Raw genomic sequence first — 27,834 nt, forward strand, 5'->3', positions numbered from 1 at the left:
TCTCACGGTTGGTAGGTTTAAGCTCCGAGTCGGGCTCTGGACTGGCAGAGTGAAGCCTGCTTGGGGTTCTCTCTCTCCCTTTCTCTCTGCCTTTCTCTCTCTCTCTCTTTCCCTCTCAAAATAAATACACTTAAAAAATAAATTCCATGTTGCGTTTAGAAACACTTTTATCCGAGACAAAATCCCAAACAGCAGAGCTAGTGTTTGGAAGGTATTAGAACAAGTAGGAAAATTGAGAAATTTGGAAACTTAAAGCACCTAGAGAATATTGTATTCCATAAGCCTAAAGCTTAGTTCAATGACCCTTGTATTGGAGAATAAGATGGATGGCTGCCTTACCCTGGGTATGGGAATTTGGCTCCAAAATTAGACCTAACGGATGGTATAATAGACAAGGTGGGAAAAAAGGACTGAGGAAGCACTAATTGTGTCCTACATAGAAACTGGTAGGCCCACAATGAATGTTTTTAGTGATAAGAACTGTGATGACAGTAATTATTCCATGTTTAGGAAATAACAGTAAAGATGGAGGAGGATTGGGAATTCAAGATGTAGTCTTGCTAAAGAGGGACTCCTTTTGGAAGTTGATCCAAAGCCTGAATTGCTGAACAAGGACCAAGGGCCACTGAGGTACTTGCTAAGTAAAAGGGCAAAATGGTTAATAGTAATATCTGGCATCAGGGAAATATGAACTAAAAACCGTGGAGGCCGCAGAATGCTGATGGTTGTTCAAAAGAAAAACCATGAAGAAATCACATCAATGTCAGTTTCCTAATTTGAACAAAGTACTGTTCTACTCTTCATTTGCTGGACAATGCTTTCTTTCTGTCTCTGGAAGTAATTGTTATGTTATAGTCTTAGGGTCCATTATAATGCCAAATGAATATGTCTAAATTAATACCTTGCCAATCTGTATCGTCAGAAAATGAGGTGTCACAAAGAAGTGAGTTTTCCAGTGAATTGAAGCTTACACCCTTTAAGGACCAAGCTTTTTAAAAATTAAGCTATTTTATGGAAATTATAATAAAATGGATTCCATTCTTGGCCTCATTAAACAGAATACATTGAACATCATTTAACATATCTTAATGACTCCGAACAAGATATCCTCAGGGTTTGGTAAAATATACAGTGTCCTACTGCAATCTTTGCTGAACCCAGAGGTGCTGCCTATGACCACTACGGTGGCTTCTGCTCTGCAGCCCATGTCCCACATATGTACCGGTTTCTAGTCTTCCTGCTTCAACCCAATAATTCTCTCAATATATCATCTGTAACCTTTGTATGAAATAATAGTTATGGAAATCAAATCACTAATCTTTATAAATTCGCCACCATATTTATATAGAATTTTCTATATAAATCAGCAGGTTATAATAGAAAGCCTTAGAGATGACCTGTGATTATGACATAAATAAATCACACAGACTTTATGGTGGAGAATTTCCTTGTTGTTTGAGTATCTTTTTTTTTTAAGTAACTCACAGCATATATGCTATTTTAATTTTTTTTACAGTTTCTCAAATCATAAAGGTTGAACCTTTATTTATTTATTAATTTTTTTAATATAATTTATTATCAGACTGGTTTCCATACAACACCCAGTGCTCATCCCAACAGGTGCCCTCCTCAATGCCCATCGCCCATTTTCCCCCAACCCCCATCAACCCTCAGTTTGTTCTCAGTATTTAAGAGTCTCCTATGGTTTGTCTCCTTCCCTCTCTGTAACTTCCCCCCCCCTTCCCCTCCACTATGGTCTTCTGCTAACTTTCTGAGGATCCACATATGAGTGAAAACATATGGTATCTGTCTTTCTCTGCCTGACTTGTTTCACTTAGCATAATACTCTCCAGTTCTATCCACGTTGCTACAAATGGCCAGATGTCATTCTTTCTCATTGCCAAGTAGTATTCCATTGTATATTTAAACCACATCTTCTTTATCCATTTGTCAGTTGATGGACATTTAGGCTCTTTCCATAATTTGGCTACTTTTGAAAGTGCTGCTATAAACATCCTGTATCCGTTGGGTAAATTCCTAGCAGTGCTATTGCTGGGTCATAGGGTAGATCTATTTTTAATTTTTTGAGGAAACTCCACACTGTTTTCCAAAGTGTCTGCACCAGTTTGCATTCCCACCAACAGTGCAAGAGGGTTCCCATTTCTCCACATCCTCTCCAGCATCTATAGTCTCCTGATTTGTTCATTTTGGCCACTCTGACTGGCATGAGGTGATATCTGAGTGTGGTTTTGATTTGTATTTCCCTGATGAGGAGTGACGTTGAGCATCTTTTCATGTGCCTGTTGGCCATCTGGATGTCTTCTTTAGAAAAGTGTCTATTCATGTCTTCTGCCCATTTCTTCACTGCATTATGTTTGAGTATCTTTTACATTGGTGCTTACCTAAGTTCAGAGCTGTATTCTGGATGCTTATGATTTTTGGTGTCTGATCACCAGATAGAACATGATTGATATTTGCGAGTTTTGTTGTTCTTTATTTTCTAAGATGATGTCAACACTCTAAGAGTCTCATATTATTCAGAAATAAGTTAGAAAATAAGTTCAAAAGGAAGGAATCCTATTGTATTATGTAGTTGTTGCTGTGTAACAAACCGTTCCAAAACATAGTTGCTTACAACTGTACTTGTCTCTTACCATTTTGTGGCTTACTAGACAATTTTCCTAGTCTCTGCAGGTTCTTTTGTGGCTGGACCCACATGTTTGGGGCCCCAGCTGTCTCTAACCATGTCATCTCATCCTCTAGCAGAAAAGCCCAGGCTTTTTAACATGGTGGACAAGAGCAAGTGACCCCATTATGCAAGCACTTTTTAAGCCTCTATTTGTGTTATGTCTGCTAATGTACCAGAGGCCAAATCAAGTGTTCTTCTTCCTACCACCATCTTGGTAGAGTAGCTTTTCTAATTACCTCTACTTCCTTTTCCTGCATTCACTTCTCAGTTCTTGTTAAATAGTTTTTTTTTTTTAATGTTTATTTTTGACAGAGAGAGAGAGAGAGTGAGTAAGGGAGGGGCAGAGAGAGAGGGAGACAGAGGATGTGAAGCATGCTCTGCGCTGACAGCAGTGAGCCTGATGTGAGTCTCAAACTCATGAATCATGAGATCAGGACCTGAGCTGAAGTCAGATGCTCAACTGAGTGAGCCACCCAGCTCACCTCTTGTAAAATGGTTCTTGTACCATTGAACCCTCTTGTAAAATGGTTCTTGCCGCAACTATTCTAGTAATTAGGTTAACTAGCTACTTCCTAATCATCAGTGATGTCTTCCTATCTTCCTTAAACATTTTAGGAACATTTTATTTTATTTTTTAAACATTCCTTAACATGTTCCTTCCTTAAACATTTTAACATTTTATTTTATTTTTTGAGAGACAGACCATGAGCAGTGGAGGGGCAGAGAGAGAGAGAGAAGACACAGAATCCAAAGCAGTCTCCAGGTCCTGAGCTGTCAGCACAAGCCCAACGTGGGGCTTGAACCCATGAACACGAGATCATGTCCTGAGCTGAAGTCAGATGTTTAACCGACTGAGCCACACAGGTGCCCCAACATTTTAGTTTTTAATATAATTAATCTTTTGTTAAAGTACCTTTTTTAAAAATTAAAAAAAAATTTCCAAGTAATCTCTACACTGAACGTGGGGCTTAAACTCACAACCTTGAGATCAAGCATCTCATACTCTATTGACTGAGCCAGCCAGGTGCTCCCACAATTAATCTTTTTGAAACTCACTTCTTATAGCTTCTGTTACAAGTAAATATTCATTTTCATTTTTTTCCTAGTTCATTGACTGCTTTGTCAATTTTTTTTCCAGAGTTCTGTTATTCCTTCCATGAATACAAATTTTTTTAACATTTATTTATTTTTGAGAGAGAGAGAAAGAGAGAGAGAAACAGAGACAGAACATGAGAGGGAGAGGACAGAGAGAGAGGGAGACACAGAATCAGAAGCAGGCTCCAGGCTCCAAACTGTCAGCACAGAGCCCGATGTGGGGCTTGAACTCACAAGCTGTGAGATCATGACCTGAGCCGAAGTTGGATGCTCAACCAACTGAGCCACCCAGGCATCCCTCTATGATTAAAAGTAGGGTTTCCCTGTCTTCACCTTCTCTTTCATACATTCTCTTGGTAAACCTATTTACTTCCATGGCTTCATTACAAATCTAGGTAGATGATTTCATAATTTATATCCCCAGTTCCTAAATTTATTCTTAAGTTTGGTTCAATTTTCAAATGGCCCACTGAATATTTCCACCCATATGTTTTATCTATAGTTCTTCTGAAATCTATTTTGAATACAAGCAAAGAAGGCAACCAGTAGGTCATTTGATTCTAGATTTTCCTTCAGGTAAAAGGGACTGGGGATAGTGGAGGGAGGCAACATGGGGCTAAGTAACATTTTTTGAATGCCTACTGTGTGCAAGGCATTGTTGTCTGTCTTAATTGACAGAGGCGAACATCTTCTAGGATTGCTTTCAAATAATAGATAAAGGAGGGGCTGGTCAGATGCAGATATGGAATCTGCACAGGTAGGACTGCAGACAGCCACTGATACCCCAGTGAAGGTTTCAGTTACACCAAAGAAAGTGAGGCTGTAGAAATCTCTGTTGTAAAAAAATAAAAGAGGTGTCTGACAGCCTCAAATGACTTTCAGAAAGTTTCTGCTAAAGGTATCTTAGGGTTTGCAAAATAGAAATAATCTTCCCTTAAGAAAGGTCTGGCTTAGGGGTGCCTGCTTGGGATTCTCTTCCTCGCTCTCTGCCCCTCCCCCACTCTCTCTCTTTCTGTCAAAATAAATAAACATGAAAAAAAATTTTTTAAAAGGTCTGGTTTCTGGGGGAAATGGATTATAAAATAAAATAGCAGTTCTCCCTTTCTCCCTTTGCCTCTAAAAAAAGATCTTAGAGACTTCTAGGACCCAGACTAAATTCCTGGTAACATTTCTTTTGTTCTTTGAGTAAATTTTTCTCAATGAAAGTACCCATAAGATGGACATACTTCTGGTTGTTTCTTGTGCCAGATTCCTTGATTGAACTCTTACTGATATACCAGGCATGGAACTGAATATGTTTGTAGCTGTACCTACTACTCTGACATTGCTCTTCTGACAGAACTTGGATAAGCATAATTACTCAAGTCATCAGGCTTGAACAGATTCTGAAGATAATAGGAGAGGACACTGATGGCCCAAGAATAGTTTCTAAAACTATGTTTTTCAGGATAACTTTTATAAGTACAATTGTGTCTTTCCTTAAAAGTAAAATAAAGCTACTTTTTCTGTGTGTTTTTTTTTTTTTCATATCAATAATGCATACAGAAGTTTCCGAAGTCCAAACTGGAACATGGTGTGATAGAGTGCAGACTGATAAGAATGAATGAAACCCCATTCTCCAAGAAGCAGCAAGCTACTAGCTTACCATATGGCTTGAATTCTATTAACTTATCCCCTTCCTCTTCTTTTTTTTAATTGGGTTGCATAAGAATTTGTGAGAGTTACTGATTCTTTTTTTTTTTTTATTTCATTTGTGTATACTGCTGTAAATATTCTTGTAGAGCAATTGTGATGGTTCTCATTGACCATATTCTCTGAGGCCTCATTCTAGGAAATTGATGTCTAAGTATTGTGTATTAGATATGAAGTATCCTGTATTGTTCATGCCTCTTACTACATTGTCTTTCTTATTGTCAATGGCTAGAAGTATCATCGTTAGTGAATTTGGCTAACAGTGTTTGGAGCAGATGAGATTTTAGCTCACTCCTTGATAGCTGCATTGGCTCAGTCTAAGCTAAAGTCTTATTTTCATTAAAGGGAGCAGACATGCTGAGGAAGAAGGTGCTATTTTTACATAGGGACTTTTTCTACTGAAACCACATGATAACACTATGCTGTTAAAATGATCTCAAGCATGCTGAGTTAGCTGCAGAAACAATATGCATGTTGCCAAAATCAAGGCAGTACTATTCTGAGCTTCCTCTAAGGTCCTCTAGCTCTCCTTGGTGGTCATGAAGAGGAGACTAGGGAGGAGCAGGTGGGAATATATAAATTATAGGTAAAGTGAAGGTCACATATGGTTATCTACAAGAGATTATTCAATTTCTTGATTATTGCCACCACTCACTGAGATATGAAAAGTTTTTTTACTCAGATATTTGCATATTACTGTTATTTGTTGGGTATTCTAGATTTTTTTTTTAAGTAAAGATATCATAAAACAGTACTGAGGCTAACTTTAGAACATTAGAAACAGAAGAGATTTAAGCAGAAGCCATCCAACTCCAGTAAAACAAAAAGCAATAATAGTAATAATTATTATTACATATAATTATATATAATTATGGTATATAAATATACTTATATAAGTATAATGCTACACTTAGCATTTTCCAAAAATTACTTCATTTAGTCTTCACAATAATCTTGCAAAGTAGCTATTGTCTCCATTTACAAAAAGCAATACTTCCTTTTCTTTTCTTCCTTCCTTTCCTGATAATAACTGTTGCATTATAAGTTATACTCAGCTAGAAAGTGATTGATCTGGAATTGAAGTGTAAGTATAAATCCGTATCTCTGAAGTCTATGCTTTTTCACCAGGCCATATAACATCTAAAGAATGGCATAGAATTAATAAGGAAACTTGCAGATTTCTTGCATATACTATTCTTATTTTTCGTTCTTTCTCATCCATATTCAAAAAGTATTAATGCGGGGGCTCCAGGGTAGGTCAGTTGGTTGAGTATCCGACTCTTGATTTCAGCTTAGGTTTGTGGGTTCAAGCCCTGCATAGGGCTCTGAGCTGACAGCTCAGAGCCTGGGGCCTGCTTCAAATTCTGTGTCTCCCTCTCTCTCTCTCTGCCCATCCCCTGCTTGTGCACTCCTGCTCTCTCTCTCTAAAAAATAAATAAATAAATAAATTTTTAAAAACAGAAAAAAGTAGGGGTGCCTGGGTGGCTCAGTCAGTTAAGCGTCCGACTTCAGCTCAGGTCATGATCTCACAGTCCATGAGTTTGAGCCCCGCGTTGTCCTCTGTGCTGACAGCTCAGAGCCTGGAGCCTGCCTCAGATTCTGTGTCTCCCTCTCTCTCTGACCCTCCCCTGCTCATGTTCTGTCTCTCTCTGTCTCAAAAAAAATTTTTTTTTCAATGTAAAAAAAAAAGTATTAACGAGAACAAGTTACAACACACCAAAAATGGAAAAGTAAACATTTCCCTTCTTGGTGGTCTTCAATTGCTAAATGCAAATCACCATTAGATTTGGCTTCCCTTGTCTTCAAATGCTGGAAGATTCTTTCCTCAGTCACACCAGAATTTGAATCAACTACTTGGTCACAGACAGGTTTATACTTGACAGAAAATCTTTGGGGAAGTTCTTGAACAGATAAGGATGTTAACATACAGGAACTCACATCACTTCTCCCCTTCTGTCTGTAAAGCAGATTTCCTTTTGTGGCCAACAAGAATCTTGTGCAGATTTGGGGTTTTGAATAAGGAGAGCACTGTAGCAACTTGACGGGGAATGGCAGAGTTTATAGCTACCTGAAGTGAATACCTCTGGAAGATGACAGAGGAAGGGAAGATGGGACCAAAGTGAGCATGTCCTGCATTTGGGAAGAAATTGGGGAAGTTTGCAGACAGAAGATATGAGAGATTTGGGGAGTATCTGCCAAATATGTGAGAAACAAAGAATTATAGAGAGAAAGATTTAATACATTTACCAAGTGTTATTAATAAATTCCCAACCCCAGAGTCATTTTCCTTAAAAAATCTGCAAAAAGATATTAACTGATGTTCAATTATTTTTGGAGACTCAACTATAGTTTTTTGTTTGTTTGTTTTTGCTAAGACTAGGCCACCATGTGAATTAACTTTATATGGGCCTTACCCTCATAGAACCATGAGATGTTGAAAATATTTGCAAAGATACTAGCAAAATATATATGATGGATATAATGAGAGAGCCTAGTATCAGACATAAGGAATTCTGGCCTTTTAAGAAAGAGAGAACCCCTTAGCATTTTGCAGGCTCTATGCCTATGCGAGAAGGATTGGATTTACCTACTGAGTGTATATATGCTTTCCCTAGCAAATCCTTCTGACAGCAGGAAGTAGGGAAGGTGGGGGAAAGCCTTCTGCTTTCTAAGATGATGGTCTCTCTAGATCTTTTTTTAGCAAGAGAAGATAACTTTATAACTATAATTGACATTGTCCCAAGACATACCAACCTGGGATAAAAACAGAGGCATGATAACATTAACAAAACAGTATTTCTTTGATCCAAGTCCTCAATACAGCAGAAAACCCATCCTCTCTCAAATTCTTCCTTAGATTAGCCAAATTTCTTTAAAATGTTATCTTCTAAGAGTTCTTAAAGAATCTCTTAGCCTCCTTTACTCATTTCTAGCTGTGGCTTCCTATGGTGGTATTTTTTGCAAACATTGCCAATGTATCAATGATTTTGTGAAAATTGATCTTTGCACACTCATTTTTAAAAAAGGAAAAAAGTAGGGGTGCCTGGGTGGCTCAGTCGGTTAAGCGTCCGACTTCAGCTCAGGTCACGATCTCGTAGTCCATGAGTTTGAGCCCCACGTTGGCCTCTGGGCTGACAGCTCAGAGCCTGGAGCCTGCTTCAGATTCTGTGTCTCCTTCTCTCTCTGCTTCCTCCACCCCTCACTCACACTCTGTCTCTCTCTCCTTCAAAAACAAATAAACGTTGGGGCGCCTGGGTGGCTCAGTCGGTTAAGTGTCCGACTTCGGCTCAGGTCATGATCTCATGGTTTGTGAGTTCGAGCCCCACGTCAGGCTCTGTGCTGACAGCTCAGAGCCTGGAGCCTGCTTCAGATTCTGTGTCTCCCTCTCTCTCTGACCCTCCCCCGTTCATGCTCTGTCTCTCTCTGTCTCAAAAATAAATATTTTTAAAAAATTAAAAAAAAAATAAACAAAAATAAATAAACATTAAAAAAATTCCATAACTAGCAAGTATACTTTAATAAAACCACAACTTTAGCAGAAGTTACTTATTTAGGTACCTACTAAATACCACTGATATTTTCTTGATTCACTTTTGGTTTTAAAGCAATTAACAATTAAAAAATAAATTTCTCTTTTAAAGATAGCATTCAAAGTCAATGAAATATTTTGCATATAAACTAAAATTTGCAGGTAAACAAAAGTGCCACACAACTAAAAACAAATGGTCACACAGACTAGAATAACTGAAGTAACTTGAGTTCTGTTTCTTCATCATTATTTATTACACATCAAAATTTTAAATGCAGACATGAAGTACCGCAGGGGCTGGAGGATTCAGCATTAAAAGAAATGTGTGGGGCTGAGTCCATGTGTATCGAAGGCAAACTGGATAATAGGGAGTTCTCTGAATTCATTTCTAGGTAGAATACAATGTTTATTGAAGAAAATGTAATGAAAATGTGCTAACTTGAAACTTACTTATATATTAAAACTCAACAATAACTGCAGCAATTGCTTAGAATTTAGGCCAACAAAAGATTTTTTCAGGGAGGACAATTTTATCATTTACATTGTTTAGAATTGCAGAGAATGGTGACCATAAAAAGTAGATCAACTCCTAGTTTTATTACAGTTTTAAAATTCTCTAGACAAGGTTCCCCTTTACTGCCTGCCTTGGGGAGGCCTACTTCATGGCTCTCTCTTGATAAGGGGCTGGTAAAGCATTCCTGAAGGATCTCTGCAACAAGCAAACTAAAGGTGATTTTGAAATTAGCTAAATAAATATAACAAATATAATAAATAAATATCATAGGCAACTAAATAAAACAACTATAATACATAAATTAATTTATTAACAACCATAATATATAAAATGGTACATAAAACTTTTATTTTTACATAAAACTTTTTTTTAAAGATTGGGGTTGAGATAGTAATTTAGTGATAAAATACCAAAAATTTTTTTTCTCAATTTTTAAGACTTTATTTATTAGCCAAGTTTTGTGAGAAAAGTCATTTAAATATGTATTATAAATACCGTGTGTAGGATTGCAGCAAATGCTCCCTTTGACTTTCTAAGCATCCATCTCCGGGTAAATTGAAAGAGTTGGTGTGGAATGATCTTTAAGGCCCTTTCAGTTCTAACAATCTATTATGTTTTTTGTGAATGAAAGAACTGTTTTCCCTTTCACCTCCCCCCAATTCTCCTCCCTTCTCCATACCTCAGGGGTTTGCTTGGAGAGATTAACCTGCACAGCCTTTTGCATTTCTATTATCTCCACATCGGAAAGGTGGGAAGGTATGGGCTAGACAGTAAAAGGGAAAAAGCCATAAATACTAAAGTTTTTTCCGGGTCTTTGTGAGCCTAAGGGTGTCCACAGAGAGGCAGATTGCTCTGGAATGGATGCCATTTCTTATGCAAGGAGTAGGTCTCAGGATACAAAGGAAACTGATACCTCCCTGCATAAAAATGTCAATGAAAGGTACCTCCTTCTTGCGAAGAAGCAACTCTGAAATTATGTTGCATATGTAAAAATGGATTTTTGACTCTACTGCCTCTGAAAATTAGTTTTTGTCCTTGGAAAATGGTGTGTGTGTGTGTGTGTGTGTGTGTGTGTGTGTGCGTGCGCGCGAGCGTTTGTATGATGCCACAGACATCCACCGGACTCCTTGCGAGGATATGAAAGTGTACCTTAACCTCTCCCCTCACACTGGAGGGAAAACTGGAGATGGTTCAAATTTGGAGTCTCAAAGCCCTCCTTCAACTGTCCTGCTGAAGGCACCGTGATACTGCTCCGGACAGAACACTCACACTTTGGAAAATATACTGCTGAAGATTGCTGGGCCCTCCCAACTGGAGGCCAGGTGAAAAGACAGATGAATCTTAGGGTGAGATCAGATCCTAAGAGTGTAGTTTTCTTCTTTTTCTTTCTCCTCCTTGTCCTCCTCATGCTCATTTTTTAAGTAAGAGGTACCCCCCAAAAGACAATAGATTAACAAAGCTCTATGTTTCTATCTCCCATTCACAACCTTTAACTAGTCTTACCCTACCCTCCCACCTCACCCACATAACTTTAAAGTAAATCCCAGGCATGTACAATTTTATTCTCAACTAAAAAATGATGACTTTTTTTTACGTGACCACAGTATTCTTATCTTACCTAAAAACTTAATAATATTTCTCAAACCATCAAATATCCAGTCAGTGTTCAAAGTGTTCACATTTTTTGATTGTCCAATGACTGTTTTTGTTTTTCTCTTTTTAGATTTGTTTGTTTGGATCAGAATCTAAGTAAGGCTTATACAATGTGAACGATTGAGCTTTCCAATAAGTCTCTTAATTTACAGGGTCCCTCTTACCTTTTCTCCCCCGTTGAGGTAGAGTAATGCAATAACAATAACAATATCTAATAACAATAAAATAACAATATCTAATAATTATGGATCTAGTAATAATAATTACTTAACATGTACTTTGTTAACATGATGTATGAAGTACTTTACACATATAACTCATTTAATCCTCACAGCAATGCTATCGATTAGGAACTACTATTTCCCAATTTTGCATTTGAGGAACTGGGGCACAGAGAAGTTCAGTCACTGTCATAACAGTTTGTAAATGGTGGAGTCGGGATTTTAATCCCACTCTCAATCACACACTGCTTATTAACAGCTAGCTAACATTTATCTAGCATTTACTAGTTTCAGGCACTATTCTAAGTGCTTTACTTAAGTTAATGCATTTAAACCTCACAGCATCCCTGTGAGGCCAATAGAGTAATGGTCTCCATTTTACAGATGAGTAAGCCAAGACATGAGAGTTTAAGCAACACCATGCCCCTCTACCCTGTGATTATACAACAAACAAATCATACACCTGGGATTCAAACTCAAGTTGTTTCCTGTCACAACCTGGGCTCTTAAACCTATGTACCTGTTTTCCTTCAAAGTGGTAAATTCTCAAAGACCTGGAAAACTAAGTTAACACCTGAAGAATGTCTGAAGAGACCCCAGATGAGGTTGAACTTTAGAGCTTTTCCTTGGATTATGGGAACAGTCATCTTTAGCAAACAGCCCAGAAACTTCCTTTTTACTTTGGGCTAGTTGGGATGTACATGAGAATGGCCTATGGAAAAGCAGCTCCCAGATGGACTTCTTAAGAGTAGATCAGGAGACTACCCACCTTTGTTCCAAAATCCTCAAGGAGAAGGCCCTTGAAGGGAATGGGGAGGCTGACACTTAGTTACACCCTTTGCTGCTCTCTCAGTTCACCTTTTTACCTGGTCCCTTCCTTCTGTAGATACTTCACCATTCACATATTTCAGGAAAACTTTAAAAACCATGCCATTGTATTCAATAGTGTTCTCTTCTAAACATCAGTTCAAGACATTTATAAATGGCTTCACTCTCTTCAGCCCTAGAGGTCCAGTTAGTGCCCAGCTACAATATTCTATGAGGGACAGCACAGCTCCACAGAACCCCCCTCATACTGTCCCATACATTGCACTCCCCTTTCTTCCATCTTTTCTCTCTGCTTCTCCCTTGCATTTTGAATACTTATAAAGATTTCTATGGGTAGCAATGGCTACACTCATGTCCTTAGAAGCTCTGCACAGTCAGGCTTAGTCCAGGCAAACCTCAGACATTGTTTTACCTTATCGCAGAGTAGTTGAGAGAGAGACCTATCCACTTTGGAGGTAGAGATTTGTTTCAGTTCTGGGACCTGGTCTCCTTTCACAGATGCCAGAAAAAATATTGAGGCTTCAAGGAAAAAAACATTATTAATGGCTGCTGAAAAGAATTAATACATATTTAATTGAAGTTGGAGATGTTAAAGAATAATTTTTTAATTAAAATCAAGACACTCGTGCAAATATGAAATGAACAACTGCTGAAGATTCTACAGAACTCTTTGATTAATGAGGAAACCAGTAAGATATTACAACCAGTTTAAAGGAAAAATCTGAAGAACAGACACTTCTATAACAGATACTCAGTAAATCAGGAATAAGAAAATGAAATTGCTAATGGATGCAAAACTTCACAGGCCAATAAGTGTAAAGGTTAGAATTTTCTTTTCTGTAAGGGAAAATCAAATACATCTTTACAAAACCAAACCATTTGCATCTCTGTGGACAAGAATAATTTGCATTACTATCGTTTTCTACAACTTACAGAGTTGTAAAATAGCTTGGTCAAAGGCAGTGAAAGGCATAGATCACTATAAAATCAGATAAGCCCCAAAGGTCTTCCAGACAATGCCTCTTTCTCCATGAAATGGACACCCAGTAATCTTTTGCCCACTTCAAAGTCTTTCACAAATTTTCCTGACAGATTCATAAATAAAAACTTATTTATCAAGTACAGCAACAAGGAGAGATGATTTCGTGAGTAGAATTTTTAAAGCTGTAATGATGCTCACAGAGGAACTGTTAGCCACTTTCCTGCCCTACCTTCTTCCTTTTCCCCCTAAATTGTCTCTTTTAAGATGTTATCACAGAAGATTTAATACTAGAGTAATATAGAAATATTGAATATTGCATCCAACAAAGTTTGACTTGAAAAAAGTGAGTATATCCCTGTTGGCAGATGGTTTAGTCCTGACAGTTTCATACCACCTACAGGAAGGTGGTTACTTAACTCCCCTGTTGCCTGCAGTATAGTCTCAAAATCAGGCAAACTCAGAGCAGTTTCTCAGCATACTTTACATTTATTAAATTGCAATGACATTTGCTATATCCAACTTGAAGTTAAAAATATTAGCCAGTGGACAGTTCATCAGCCTAGAAACCTCACTCTTCCTTCCTGTTTTAGTGGCAGAGGCCATACTGGGATGTAAAATGCTCACAGGTTAACCCTAGTATCTCTTCAGAACCTCCAGCCTCCAGACACACTTGAGGTAGTGTTCTTTCCTGCTGGCTCAGAGCTTCAATTGGGCCAGTCAATACCTGCTCCCTCCCACTTGTCTGGATCTTCTTTTCATACCAGGAGCCAGAAAATGTCAGAATCACAGTGTTAAAGCATCCAAGAATTTCCCTTGGCTCAGGGGCAAGGGATCATGACCATCAGCAGCCAAATACCAAAGTGCATGCCCAGTAGGAGTGATGATCCAAACAAAAGTGAATACAAGATACTGAAACTTCAAACAGCAGCATAGAAACAGCGTCCTGGAAATAATTCTCAAGTGAAAGTACAATGAGATACTATCCCCCCTCGCAAAATTGGAAAATATTTTAAAAAGTAAAATACCCAATGCCAATGAGGGTGTGGTCTGTGGATGTATAGTGGTAAAGACATTTGGGAAATTAAATAGCTCCATGATCAAGAGCCTTAGATTTCGTACCTCTTGATCCACCAAGTCCTCTTCTAGGGAAATTCAAAATAGTGAAAAGTTTATGCATTAAAAGGTGTATTCCAGTATTACTTATAATAATAAAAAATTGAAAACAAACTTAATTCAACAATAAAGATTAATAATCATAATTTTTGTATATTTTGAAATAAGATGTGAATATTGAAATATTAACTATGATGAGCTTAACACAGGAAAATTTGTGATAATAGAATTTTTTTTAAACAGTTTTAACTGTGGAAAATAGCAAACATAAAAAAGTGGAACCCTCATGTACCTATCACCCTGCTGAGCAGTTATCAACACAGCAAATTAATTTCATCTACCCCCTCACTCTCCCACTCAGATTATTTGAAGCCAATCTGAGATATATCATTTCACATGAATATCATGTGATATATCATTTCAGAATGTACCTCTGAAAGAAAAGGATTCCTCTAAAAAAAAAATCTGCCACCTAAAAATTAGTAATATACCCATCAGAAAGTAGAGCATTAACAATATCCCAAACAAATAACGACAACTATTATATTTCCTTTATCAGTTATTTAGATCCTATAATTAATTCTAGTTGCACTGAGTCTTATGTCAACATTCTGGGTTTACATAGTTAAGAGTTGCTTGTCCAAAGAACGAGTCTTGGAAATCCTGACTCAGAACCTTGGCACAGACTGAAAGTTGTCTAAGGGCTATCAACTCAGAAACCTTGTATTTAGGAGTGTTTTTTGAAGTATCAATAGTTAGGAGTACCCAATACAGTCCTTTCCTTGAGGTTGTAAGATTTCTTTTTTGAAGATCTGATCTGTGGCTTGTAACTTAGAGCTGTCAGGTGAGCATGAGGGAAAAGCAGAAAGCACCCCTAAGACTGAATGGCTATGGTTAATTTATTGCAGTAACTAATGATATCAGAATGGAGGAGAACAAAGTTGTCTAATGTGTACGTGTTTCACAGGGTTTGATCAGTGTCTCCCAGAGGATAAGAAGGGCAAGGAGAGCAAGGACAGTGCCAAATCTTAAGGACCTTCCTATAAAGTATACAGCCTCTATAATATTTATGTTAATAACATTTACCTCTACAAAATTTACCTTAACTTAGGGAAGGCTGAGAATCCCTTTTGAATGGACAATTCTTCCTGTGCTACTCTTACCATAGTATTGAACTTATTAAACAATACTGAGCTCCCCAACAAACCTAACTATTTCTAACATTTTTTATAAGGTAAAAAAACAAATCTTTGTGATTTTCCAGAGGTTCTTTGGGAATGTCGAAGGTAGTTTTAGGTGTAAAGACATTCTGAGAATTTTATTATTTCTGAATCTGAATCGTACAAAGTCAAAAGCAATAGATTTGCCACAGGAGATTTGGTCCATAATTAAGATAGTATTATGGGTACTTGAGATAAAAAGTTTATTACCTATTCATTACAGCAACAATATTTTATTAAATTTTTTTTAATGTTTATTTATTTTTGAGAGAGAGACTGAGAGACAGAGAGACAGAACTTGAAGCAGGCTCCAGTCTCCATGCAGTTAGCACAGAGCTGGGTGCACAGTTCGAACTCACAAACTTGGAGATCATGACCTGAGCTGAAGTCGGACACTTAATCAATTGAGCCACCCAGGAGCCCCAAAATATAACATTTTGAAATAGACCTAGAAGTAGGTAAAACAATTTTAAGGAATCTTGGCTCTTTTCGATGTGAGGAGACTTTTTTCTTTGTCCTTAAAAAAAATAATCATAGTCATGATAAAATCAACACCAAGTACAGAAACTTATTCTGGTTCAATAAAAATCTCTGCTATCTGTATGTATTACACAGCAGGTAAATAATAACTGCTTATTACCCCTTGTTAAGAGCTCTAAGACTGGTTTATTGTTTTAATAGAGAGAAAGCCAAATTCTATTTTTGCATTAATTCAATATTTTGCAATAAAGGATTCCAAGTTCCTTTTTAAAAAAATTATCTTTTGAATAAGCCCATCAAATCTGAGAGAACTTTGCCAAAATTTTAACATATTTTATTGCTTGTTTTTAGACAACCACGACAAATATGGTTTACTTCAATAAACCTTCTACAGTTTTCTGTATCTATTCAATCAAGTTTTGTCTTTCCCTATCCTATTTCATGTTCTGGAATACACATTTTCCTTTAGAACATAACTCACTTTTTTTTTTGAAAAACAAATTCCTTTACTTTGCAATCATTCGTTGTTCTTGTTTGAATTATTGCTTATAGCATTGTCATTATTGCTCCTAGTATCGTCTTAATCACTCATATTAACTATGTTAAAAAAGTTTGTTTAAAAAACATAACCCCTATTTTACAGAGAAAACTCAGAGATGGGTAATAATTGATAACTGAATGTTCTATAAGAACACAAATAAACATTTATTAACATGATCCAAAGGTTTGCCACTCTATAGTATAGTAAAATAAGAAACAAATGTGTATACATATTTAAAAAGTATAGGGGCACCTGGGTGGATCAGTTGGTTAAGCAGCTGACTTCGGCTCAGGTCATGATCTTGTGGTTCCTGAGTTCCAGCCCTGCATCAGGCTCTGTGCTAACAGCTCAGAGCCTGGAGCCTGCATCAGATTCTGTATCTCTCTCTCTCTGCCCCTCCCCACTCCTGCTCTGTCTCTCTCTCTGAAAACTAAATAAACATGAAAAAAAAATTTTTTTTAATGAATAAACATTAATAAAATTAAAAAAAATTAAAAGTATATTTAGTGGGGCACCTGGGTGGCTCAGTTCGTTAAGCATCTGACTTTGGATCAGGTCATGATCTCACTGCTCATGGTTCTGAGCCCTGCTTTGGGCTCTGTGCTGATAGTTCAGCCTGGAGCCTCTGTGTCTCCCTCTTGCTCTGCTCCTCCCCCTCTCACACTTTGTCTCTTTGTCTCTCAAAAATGAATAAATGTTAAAAAAAATTTAAATATATTTAGTAATCAGTGTTTTAGCATACTATCTTAGAAATAATCTAAATATCCAAAGATTTAATATTAATCCGATATTTTAAGGTTAACTTAAGGATATTAGAAAGTATATTTCAGCCAACATACTATAGAACTTGACTGTTGATGTCAAAAAGATTGTCAAAATTATCATTTAATTTGTTTACACACATGAATTTGCATTTTTCGTAATCCTTAACATTATACATAGTAATGTTAACCTACTTCATCAATAAACTAGTATAGAAAGTTGGGGAGGTTCAGAAAACAAATTCAGATCTTCTAAAAAATAAAATGTACAAATACATTTACTACTACTACTACTAAGATCAGGGGGAAAGTGTAGATTTTTTTTTCTTAAGTCATTATTAAAACTAGGGGGAGCCTGGGTGGTTCAGTTGGATATGCATCCAACTCTTGATTTGGGCTTAGGTCATAATGTCATGATTCATGAGTTCGACACCCAGGTTGGGCTCTGCATTGATAGTACAGAGCCTACTTAGGATTCTCTCTCCCTCTCTCTCTGCCTCTCCCCCCACTCATGCTCTTTCTCTCTCTCAAAAAACTTAAAAAAAATTAATCTGATTTATATGAAGAGTCATCTTAATCATGTGAATTTAGATTAGGTATTGTTTATGTTATATATTATATGTATGTATTTAGATTATCATATGAAATGCTTCTGAGTTAGCACTGTTTTTTAAAGTAATCTCTACACCCAATGTGGTGCTCAAACTCATTACCCTGAGATCTAGAGTTGCATGCTCTACCAACTGAGCCAGCCAGGTGCCCCCGAGTTGACACTTTCTGAAAGAATTTTTTAAGAGGCTAGAATATTTAGAGTATTAGAAATTCAGTTTATTTTCTAGGAATTCTGGAAATATCAGATTTATGTAAGCATACTCTAAGTATAAATAATTGGTTTATCCTTTAAGTCAATTAAAACAGAACAGAGTTTCTTTAATTTAAAAGAACTTATAATCAAATGTATTAATATCCTCCAGAGGTAAAAAAATATTTCACACACACAATGAGAGATAAAAGCTTTTCTCAATTACAGAGAACTGGCTGGCTTTAGCTCTATAACCTCAGCTACAGGTCAAGAGAAAACATAGAAACAAAAAACTCACCAGTCCAGTTTTCAAAGAGTTGTAGGCACAAGTCCTTTCTAATGGGCACAAAATATTTTCTTAATTTGATCTCACAAGTAGACAAATGGACCAAAAAAAAAAAAAAAAGACTGACAAAAAGGATTAGCTATCATCTCTTGCATCACAGAGATCATCAAATGGTCAGATCATAGAGCCAAATTCCCTATAATAATCATCCATGTGCACAGGGTCATTATTTCTTTCTTTATTTTATCTTTGAGAGAGAGAGAGAGAGAAAGAGAGAGAGAGAGAGGTGGAGGGGCAGAGAGAGAAGGAGAAAGAGAATCCCAAGCAGGCTCTGTGCTGGGGTTGGAGTTCAGGGGCTGGTCTCACCACTGTGAGATCATGACCTGAGCTGAAGTCAAGAGTCAGGCACTTAACCAGTTGAGCCACCCAGGCACCCTGAGTATTTTTGAGAGACAAATTCATAAGTCGCACAAGGAGAATAAAGTTTAGTCTGCCTAATTCCAACACTTGCCCACTGGAGAAAAAGTTATGGTCATCTGAAATTTGAAAGCTCAATAATGCCATGGTATTGACTAGGAATGGGTGGTTTGTTATCTAAAATCAGAAACCCTTTATAAGGTCACTATTTTTCCACTGAGATAACTATAAAATAACCTAAGAAGAATATATTACAGTAAGTATTGGACAAAACAAGAAAATGTGTGCCAACATAAAAGTTAGTTGAAGGAGTTCTTATGTTTAGACAAGATACTTAATGAAACCCATGTAAATTACTTCTATTCTTACCTTGTGAGTGTAAGTGACTTGTACTATGTGGTTGTGACTCGTATCAAAACTGGAAAAAAATTCAAAAAGTAAAAACATTACTGTTATGCTACCACATGTAATAAATCCTTTATTTTGAGCATAAATAACTATATATTTTATTAGTAGGAAAAATGGTTTCTCCTCATTCTTGACAGATAAATGTTTAGCAGATATTAAAGGAATACCAGTTTGCATTATTGCCAAATTTTGAGCCCACATGTCTCATTCTAGTTCTGCTGACTGGTTCCAGTTCTGACATCTGGAGCCACACAAAATAGATTTAATCCAGTTTCCATATGACTGACCTTCAAATACTTGAGAACCCCATCCTTCTGCAGTCTTTTCTTCTTAAGATTGAATAAGCATGTCCCTCACTGGGAACGTCTTCAAGATTTGTTATTTTCATGATTACCTTCCTGTGAAGGCCTTCTAGTCTGTTGTGTCCGAGTGTAACTCCCAGTATCAAATGGCACATAACAAATGTCTAATGACACAATTATAACAAACAGTCATCTTGCTCAACCTGTTTTGCCAACTCTATGTTAAATAACAAAAGAAGTTGAAGGAAATAAACACATCCCATATCCCTTTAATGGAGTGGTTTAGTCTCTTAAACTTCTTGGAGGGGCACCTGGGTGGCTCAGTCAGTTAAGCCTCCAACTCTTGATTTCAGCTCAGGTCATGATCTCACATTTTGTGAGTTTGAGCCCCACGTTGGGCTCTGTGCTGACAGTGCAGAGCCTGCTTGGGACTCTTTCTGTCCCTCTCTCTTTGCCCCTCCCCTGCTCACACTCTCTCTTGCTCACACGATCTCTCTTTCTTTCTCTCTCAAAATAAATAAATAAACTTAAAAAAAAAAAAAAGAGTTCTTACCAAGCTCAGGGGCACCCAGTCAGGGTCTAGTCAAGAGATAGAAACTACATCAATTCTTTGAAGGGAGAAGATTTAACATATAGAATTGTTAGCAAAGTAGTAAGTTGTTTTCTTAGGTAACTAACAGAGTAGAGAGGAATACTAAAGCCTCACACAGTAGTAACTGTAGGAAGCTGCTACTACCCTGTGTTAGCCTACCTTGTGTTAGATACTAAGACAGGATTAAACCTACAAGGACTTCACTAGGGGATATGCCTGTGTGAAAGGAAACCTGGAGGAAGCTGAGAGAGCTGTAAGACTGAGATATCTAAATTGAGTGAAGGAGAAAAGAACCATAAAATCTTAGGTTGTTTCTGCTATGCCAGAGGGAAGTCATTGAGCCAAAGTTGCCAGTCACAGTAGTCCCAGGTGTCCCAAGAATCTGCCTTAGTGTTCTGACACAATCAGCATCAGGAACTGGCCAGGGGAGGCATGGCTTCAGAGAAGACACAGCAGTGGAGGGATTTCAAAGAGCAGTATTGGGGGGTCCTTGGGCAATTAAGCTTAGGCTTGCCAGATAAAATATAAGATACCCAGTTACATCTGAATTTCAGACAAACAATAACATTTTAGTATAAGCATATCCCAAACTATTACATAGGACATATTTACATTACAAAGTTATTTGTTGTTTAAATTTAACTAGTACCCATCCTGTATTTTTATTTGTGAAATCTAGCACCCCTGATTATATTCTGTATAGCTGAAGGTGTGTAAGGGGCATTCTTATGGTTGTCACACACTTTAGAGCTAGGAGAAGAAAGGTAAGAGGTTGGAATTACTAAAACTTCAACATTTAGAAGAGGGTCCTGAGAAGCTGAAATTCAGACAGCTAAGAAAAGGGTTCCCTCCAGCTGGGGCTAGTGGTGGGGAGGGGATGAAGCTGGTTCTACAGATGCTGGAAAACTACAAAGCCGATTCATCTGCTGCTATGGGAAGGAACTGTGTTCAGGGATGAAGACATGTTGCTGGAATGATACTGGACAGGAACCACAAGCAGACGGGAAGCAAAGAGAAAACAAACAGGGAGAAGCAAGTCCCTGTCCCTCCTCTGGTTCAGCAGTCTCCCTCAGCATCCCCTAACAGGGAGCTCTAGCAAAGCAGAAATGCAGAGTATACAAGACTGGGTCTGAAACTGAATGCAAAAACTTAATAACTGGCACATAAGCAGAAGATTTCCAAAGATCACACTCAGTTAATGTAATGCTGAGAAATGATTGGCCATTGGCACCATACAATTTCAACATGACCCCAGCCTTATGGTTTTCATGGTTTCCTGGCAATGGGGTTTAAGACACACTACCCCAAAATGTGGCACCATGGCATATGATATATTTTCAGCTGAAGGATCTTGAGAAATAGATGTTGGAAGGACTCATTGGCCTCTCCTAAAGTCAGTCATAAGACCCTCATGTGAGAGGTGCCTACACCATACCCAGAGGAGAGAAGCATCCTTATCTCTAAATTTAGGGGATGCAGGATTTACCAAATGTCCCCCAGCTTACTACTCTTAGCACATACTTTTTTCACTAGCACATTTTCCCATGATTTTCCACTCTGCATCAAACCTAGTATAAAAATGTTCAGGTTTAACTACTTCTTCAGGTCTTCTTCTGCAGAAGAAACTTAAATAAATTTGTATTTATTTCTTTTTTCTTATTAATTTGTCTTTTCTTACAGAGCCTCAGCTGAGAACCTAGAAGGGCAGAAAGAAAGATATTTTCCTCCCCTATCTTGTTTTACAGGAAGATGCTGCTCACCAACTCCCATCCACATTTCAGGTAGGTTGCGTTAACAGCCAACGTGACTAGAGATGATTTTACCTTTCCTTTGAAATTCTCTTCCTAAAAAAGCCCCATTGAGTTAGCATCTCCAAGCCCATCATGAAGGTTAGTAGAGGGATAGGAAAGACTAGGCAGTCTTGTGTTATGTAGAAAACACCACTAAATCTAAAAGATTCCACTCAACATCATTAACCCAAGGAAAACAGGTATGACTAAACATGGGTTGTCAATAGATTCTGCTTCCTTAGGAAATGGGAGACATTATAAGGTATTATAGAACATAAAGGAACAGGATATGTCATACTTGTACATGCCTTATGATTTATAAAACATTCTCCCAGAAACGATCTGTTTTGATCCCTGCGTATAACCTCACATGGCGTCAGGGAGTTGATGCCTGACCTCAATCCAGAATATAATGAGTAATCTTTGAAAGTTTTTGAGTGAAAAGGTGATATAGTCACATCGGTGCCTTAGAAGAGAATTTTGCCAGAGGGCAAAAGATGAGACCTTACCAGTAATTCACTCAAGAGGTAATGAAGCCCTAAGAGAAGCTAGTACCTTGGAGCTAACACCAATCCAAACTAAAGCATTTTCTCCAAGACAAAAACAGGATTTCAAAGGAGATAAAAGGTAATAGGGGAGTTGTATCTAGTTTTCAGTTCTCTTACCCCTTTTTGGCATTCCTGCTCCATTCACATCCATGCATTCACATGCAAATAATGCATATCAACCTTTCAAATGTGAACAGATGGAAAGAAAAATAGAGATTCAGAGCATTTTGGGTGGGATTTATGTGATCCAAATGAATGAGAATAAAATGTAAATAGCTGGGAAAAAAGAATTTTCTGATTGTACAATAATTATTATTTTCATTTCAAGAATAGGGTTTCAAGAATAGAACAGTATCCTCTGCTAATTGCTTCCTATATTAGTTATCTATTATTGCATAACAAATTTCTCCAAAACTTAGTAGCTTAAAACAACAATAAACATTTATTATCTCTGGCAGTTTCTATGGGTCAGGAATTCTGGAGCAGCTTGAGGTCTCTCATGAGGCTAGAATCAAGGCATTAGCTGGGGCTGCAGTACTCTGAAGGCTTGTTGAGCCTGGAGGATCCCCTTTAAAGATGGCTCCCACATTGGACTTGGTTTTGGGGGGAGGGCTCAGGTCTTTTCCAAATAACCTCTCCCAGGACTGTGCTAGTGTTCTTCTGACATGGCAGCTGGCTCCCTGCATGCCTCCCTGCCCCAGCAAGTGACCCAGGAGAATGAGAGCCAAGCAGAAGCAATCCTGTTTAATCACCTGGGGTTGGTTGCAACATAGCATCATTTCTACCACATTCTGTTCATCAGAAGCAGTTCACTAAGTCCAGCCCACATTCAAGAGGAGGGGATTTAGGTTCCACCTTTTGAAAGGAGGGGTGTCCAAGATTTTGTGAACATATTTTTAAAACACCACACTTATTTAACTTAAAACAGGTTTTGGGGGCTGCCTGGGTGTCTGTCAGTTGAGGGTTGAGCATCCGACTCTTGATTTCGGCTCAGGTCATGACGTGAAGGTTTGTGAGTTCAAGTCCCATGTTGGGCTCCATGCTGAGCGTGGAGGCTGGGAAAGATTCTCACTCTCCCTGTGTCCCTCTCCCCTGCTCATGCAGGTGCTCTCTCTCTAAAATAAATACATAAATAAAACAAAAACAAAATCAAAAACAGGTTTTGGTATTTTGTGCTGTAAATAAAATTCCCAACTTATAGAAGAGCTTAACAAAAACAAGTAATCTATTCATTAACATCTGCAGTTCTTTAGTCAAAAACCGCTTGTTAATTTGCTTTGAGCTAAGAGTGGCGCAGTCATCAATGAGAAAAGTGTAACCTTGTCATCTCAAGAGGAAAAAAAAACCTAAAAATCCAAACCATAGTAGGTTCATCATTTGAATAATTTTCCTTGAATTTCCATAGCAAGGACAATTTTTGAAATCCAAGCCTTAATTGTCAGAGGAAGGTGAAAACTCTCACTAGTTCCTAGGAGTGTAAGTGTGAGTGATGGAATTATAATTTGATGCTTATGAGGAAATCAGGAAGAATGTCCATACTTGGACAACTGAAACATCATTACACCCAAGCAAGAAACATTTCTGCATTTATATCTTTGTCCATTAGGTCATTATAACAAAAGATCGACTAAGTGGCTTAAAAACCACATTTATTTCTCACAATTCTGGAGACTGGGAATTCAAAGATTAAGGCATTGGCAGATTCCATGCCTAGTGAGAGCCTGCTTCCTGGACAGCTATCTTTTCACTATAACCTTATACGGTGGAAGGAGGAAGAAAGGGTGACCCTAGAGAGATCTGAGCTGTCTTTTATAAGGATGAATCCCATACAGGTTCTGCCATCATGACCTAATCACCTCTCAAAGGCCCCATCCCCTAATACCATCACTTTGGGGTGAAGATTTCAACGTATGAATTTGGGGGGACATAAACATTCAGTCCATTGAAGTTTAGCTAAGTGGAAAACAAAAAGGGTCCTGAAGGTTTTGAGAATGCTGTCTGGGAGAAGAATCAAAGACCAGCTGTCCTAATGACTTTGGTTGCCTTTCACCTTCATTTTTTTTTTCTTTTTTTAATTTAATTTTTTATTTTTTAAAATTTACATCCAAATTAGTTAGCATATAGTGCAACAATGATTTCAGGAGTAGATTCCTTAGTGCCCCTTACCCATTTAGCCCATCCCCCCTCCCACAACCCCTCCCGAAACCCTCAGTTTGTTCTCCATATTTGTGAGACTCTTCTGTTTTGTCCCCCTCCCTGTTTTTATTTTATTTTTGTTTCCCTTCCCTTATGTTCTTCTGTTTGTCTCTTAAAGTCCTCATATGAGTGAAGTCATATGATTTTTGTCTTTCTCTGACTAATTTCACTTAGCATAATACCCTCCAGTTCCACCCGCATAGTTGCAAATGGCAAGATTTCATTCTTTTTGATTGCCGAGTACTACTCCATTGTGTGTGTGTGTGTGTGTGTGTGTGTGTATGGATGGATATATATATATATATATATATATATATATATATCCATATATACTTGAACTCACAAACCTTCACATCATGACCTGAGCCGAAATCAAGAGTCGGATATATATATCATATATATATATCACCTCTTCTTTATCCATCTATCCATCAATGAACATTTGGGCTCTTTCCATACTTTGGGTATTGTTGATAGTGCTGCTATAAACACGGGGGTGCACGTGTCCCTTTGAAACAGCACACCTGTATCCCTTGGATAAATGCCTAGTAGTGGAATTGCTGGGTCATAAGGTAGTTCTATTTTTAGTTTTTTGAGGAATCTCCATACTGTTTTCCAGAGTGGCTGCACCAGCTTGCATTTCCAGCCTCTCACCTTCATTGATGTAGCAGTTAAACTTAGAACCTTGACTTCTTTTGCTACCTGCTATTGCTTCCCCTTTTGGAAGTTCTGCAACTGTAGCTATTAGATCTAAAATATAGGCAACGTTGTCTTCTGCTTCTTGGTTTGATTCTTGAATTGTCAGAATTTCTTTGCTTCTGAACTAAAATCAGGAGTTATCTTCAGAGAACAAAACCCAGGAAGTAAGGCAAGTGTAGCTAAAAAGCAAAATAATACTTTGCCAATAGCAACAGTATTAATAGGAACACTCTCAAACTGGTGTCACTTCCTTCCCTCAGGAGAAGAGGAGAAACATGAAATCCAGTGACTATTGCTCTCAAGACAAAGGAGAGAAATTATGTACTGTGGGCAGGTGAGGGGTTTTTGGAAACTTAAAAGGCAGGACAAAATGAATTAAGACTGAAAAGCAATCCAGATCATTCAGCATTGGCTGTTAACTGAGTGTCTACTTGTAAGTCATGGGACTTGATGGCAAAGGGATGATGATGCTTGGTGTAAACTTGTAGGAGAGAGGCAAGCAATGGGAAAATTGAATTCTAAGAATTTAAGACCCTATGAGTATAGGGGATCCCAGAGGTATCCTCTCCCATTTGGCCTCTACACCTGAATTTGTTCTAGAAGAATAAAGAGTGTATCGATCCAAGTCAAATTAATCTACCTCCACAAACCAGACTGATTTATAACTTTACACTATCTGTTGGTGCTCGTGGTATGATTCTCTCCAATTACTAATTAATAGCTCATTACTAATTACTAATTAATGGCTCGATGTGCATCAAACAATAATTTCAAGAATCTGTTCATAAAGTTTTGGTTGTTTCCATGATAAAGAAATTAAGGTTTCATCTTGGTCTAAATCAGTGTCTTTCTTTTTATCTCCAAGCCCTCAGAGATCTGCCTTCTCATTTTCAGGAAGTTCAGTTCTCTCCTTTTTGCATTACATCCTTGCCCCTACTACCACCTTCCTGTTGGAAACTTCTAGAGGAAGTTTAATGTCTGAGTCGCTAAGCAAAATTTTAAAAAACTTTTACCTTTACTAACTTTGGTTAGGAGCATTGTAAGGGAAGTTTGACAGTATTTTTATTTTTATTTTTATTATTTATTTGTTTATTTATTTTTAAATTTTTTTTAATGTTTATTTATTTTGAGAGAGAAAGCATGTGAGATTGCGAGTGAGGAGGGGCAGAGAGAGAGGGGGACAGAGGATCTGAAGTGAACTCTGAGCTGACAACAGAGAACCTGATGTGGGGCTTGAACTCAAGAACCATGTGATCATGACTTGAGCCAAAGTCAGATGCTCAGCCAACTGAGCCACCCAGGAGCCCCTGATGGCATTTTTAAAAAGTGAATAATCCAATGTAGAAAGAAGAGAAAATTATGTCAATCAGTCAATAGACAAACAAACAAAAACAAGAAATGTTAGCTTTCAGAATAAATGTTTCCTGGTGTGGTGCAATAATCACAAAAATCAAGCTTATATACTTGTATGCTTTATGTACACAGATTTACTCCTGAATTATGTATGACCTTGGAAAAATCACTTAATTTTCTGGGTCTTAGTTTCCTTATCTCTCAAATGAGAAACTTGGACCAATTACTCTAAAGTATAATTCTAAAATGACATGATTATATATCAACATGCCTCAAAAATCATTGACTGTGTTATATTTGCCACTATCCTTAAGGCCTAACAAATTATGTTCTATGCCTGGACATGACCCCTTCTAAAACTGGTATGAAAACTGTTCCAAAAGGTACTTGAGAAATAATCAGCCATTTGAGGGGCAGCTGAATAATGGATGGCTGTCAATCTTCATAATATGACTGCTCTCCTCCTCCTAGACTTACCATTTCTTTCCTTTTCTATTTCCCTCAATGCCTCCCCATCCTAGTTTCCTAATACCTCTCCAGTGTTTGAAGTCACAGAGAGAATCACCAGTTTCTTCAGAGCTATTCCAGGTAGTATCACCTGGCAGTTCTATCATGTTAAATGGTGGGTAGCAAAATACCTTACATTTTAAAAGTAAGGATCATCTGGTGGGAGAGGTAGAGATTGTTTTTGAACTTACTTAGTTAGTCCCTTTTGCTTCTCAAAATAAACATCTTTGTGCTCAGCTAAAAGCTTTCCAAGATGTTCACAAGAGAAGGGGAAATTCTTGCCAAAAACTTAAGCCCAGCCAGACAGGGATACTGAAATTTTGCTGCCTGTGGAAACACGTGGCCAGGCAGGACTTTGGCGTAAAAACAGTAATCTGTGTTTAAATGATGGCAGTGTTGACTTCTGGTGGTTCAGAAGCTTTGTTCAGGGTACCCAGGCACAGTGTATGGGATCTGACAACTCCATCAACAGTTCCCATTCAGTTACAATTCACAGCATACTCTTGTCTATTTACAGAACTTAAAACTCGGCAAACTTTGGTCCTTATGGTTGGAGGGGTAAAGAGAAACACCTCTCTCACTCTTCTCACGGTTTTAGTTCTGCTTCCAATTCTTA

This window comes from Panthera uncia, chromosome B1 (genome assembly GCF_023721935.1).
Source record: "Panthera uncia isolate 11264 chromosome B1, Puncia_PCG_1.0, whole genome shotgun sequence".
Classification (NCBI taxonomy): domain Eukaryota; kingdom Metazoa; phylum Chordata; class Mammalia; order Carnivora; family Felidae; genus Panthera; species Panthera uncia.